Source organism: Cucumis melo, unplaced genomic scaffold (genome assembly GCF_025177605.1).
Source record: "Cucumis melo cultivar AY unplaced genomic scaffold, USDA_Cmelo_AY_1.0 utg000255l, whole genome shotgun sequence".
NCBI lineage: Eukaryota > Viridiplantae > Streptophyta > Magnoliopsida > Cucurbitales > Cucurbitaceae > Cucumis > Cucumis melo.
In genome coordinates, this window is record NW_026123871.1 from 30,001 (window position 1) to 32,500 (window position 2,500).

Sequence of the window (2,500 nt, forward strand, 5' to 3'; positions counted from 1 at the left end):
TGTCCGCGCAAGCCCATCCGAGCATCAACTCGACACCCGCTCTCACTCCCCGCCCAACGGTCGGATGTGGCACTCCGACGAAACCAGTCCACCGAGCACAAAGCAATCGCAAGACATCTCGTATCTTCACGAACAAGCCCGCTTGGAGTGCACGCCCACACCGAGGTGCAAGCATTGTCCGCGCAAGCCCATTCGAGCATCAACTCGACACCCGCTCTCACTCCCTACCCGACGGACAAGCCCATCGTTATGGCCAAACCCCTCCACCAAGCACGAAGCAATTGCAAGACAAGCCCACTTGGAGTGCACGCCCACACCGAGGTGCAAGCATTGTCCAAGCAAAACCCATCCAAGAATGTCAATTTGACATCCCGCTCTCACTCCTTGCCCGACGTAGGGGCCCGGCATTCCATCGATTTTAACCAAACCCTTCCACCAAGCAAGAAGCAATCGCAAGACATCTCGTATCTTCATGAACAAACCCGCTTGGAGTGCACGCCGACACCGAGGTGCAAGCATTGTCCGCGCAAGCCCATCCGAGCATCAACTCGACACCCGCTCTCACTCCCCGCCCAACGGTCGGACGTGGCACTCCGATAAAACCCGTCCACCGAGCACAAAGCAATCGCAAGACATCTCATATCTTCACGAACAAGCCCGCTTGGAGTGCACGCCCACACCGAGGTGCAAGCATTGTCCGCGCAAGCCCATCCGAGCGTCAACTCGACACCCGCTCTCACTCCCTGCCCGACGGACAAGCCCATCGTTATGGCCAAACCCCTCCGCCAAGCACGAAACAATCGCCAAGACAAGCACACTTGGAGTGCACGCCCACACCGAGGTGCAAGCATTGTCCAAGCACGCCCATCCCGCTCTCACTCCTTGCCCGACGGTCGGATGTGGCACTCCGGCCGAACCCTTCGTCCACCAAGCACAAAGCAATCGCAAGTTATCTCGTCTCCTCACGAACAAGCCCGCTTGGAGTGCACGCCCACACCGAGGTGCAAGCATTGTCCGCGCAAGCCCATCCGAGCATCAACTCGACACCCACTCTCACTCGCCGCCGGCGGCCGGAGGTGGCACTCCGCCGGCGCCGACCCCCCAAGCATATGTGCCCATGATGGGCGCAATGTGCTTGAAGGGTCGGCGCCGCGGCATAGGGGTACCCCCGCGCCCCGCCCATGCAGGCAGGTCGCCCCCCTATATAGTACATTCTGGCTTTTTTGGGTCTGGCAGGCTTGCATATGAAAAAGCCGAAATGTCACACCATGCCATAAATCTTGATTGTGTTATTATTATGACCGGGACTTGATTGTATTATGTTTTAGACATTCAAATGAGTGTGGAAAACAAGTTTCATAATTTTTGAACCAACCAATAATATTTTATGAATTTTTATTGTTAAAAAATTAAAAATAATTTAAAAATAGTAAAACGTTTCCAAAAATACTAATTTTTGGAGGACATCCTTTGTTTACATTTTTTAGATCCCAGAAAAAATTTCATAACAATCCAAGCACTAGAACATAGGTTTGACATCACATTTGTGTGTTGAGTGGGCATTGCGGCACCCTGCGCGCGCGGCACCCTGCGCGCACGCCCCACGCAGACGCATGGCCATGCGGCGCGCGCGCCCATGGCCGTGCCGCATTCGTGCGCATGGGGGCGCGCATGCTGCATGCTCGGTGGGCATGTGGGCATGCACGGTGGGGGCACGGGTTTGTTCCAACAACCTCCATAGAGTTTTTTCCATGAATTCTAGACGTGGGTGGTCACGCCCAACGCAGACGCATGCTGCGCGCGGCTTGCGCGCACGTCCCACGTAGACGCCTGGGCATGCGGCGCGCGGACACACACCCGCAGACGCATGCCGCGCTTAGCACTCTGCGCGCACGCCCCACACACGCCCGAAGGGCATGGCGCATGGTGGGCACCCTAGGCGTTCGTGTGCAAGCCTCGGCCATGGGCATGCGGCGCGCGCCCCACACACGCCCCACTGCAGTCGCCTGGGCTTGCGGCGCACGCCCCACACACGCCCGTAGACGCATGGCGCGCGCGGCCCCCTGCGCGCACGCCCCCCGCAGACGCACGGGCATGCAGCGCGCGACTCACACAAACCCACTAACGCACGGCGCGCGCGCCCATGGCCGTGCTTTGTACTCGAAGGCCTCGGCCTTGGTCCTTGACTTGCACACGAGCACACTATCTTATTCTTGGGCATTCAAAGATGATTTGCTTCAACTTTTTTTCTAGTCCAAAGCCAACCCCTCACTAACACTTATGTTTTTCGTCCTTTTACATAAGATATGACCTCCATGGCAATTGGAAGAAATAAATGAGTTGTGTGTGGGTAGGGTCGAGATGAATCTCGGTGGATCTTGGCAACAAGGCTCATCTGCCACTTACAAGCCAAGCACGCACGCCCCTTAGACGGATCCCCACGCTCGCACAAGCATCGCGTGCGCGGCACCCTACGCGCACGCCCCACTGCAGTCGCATG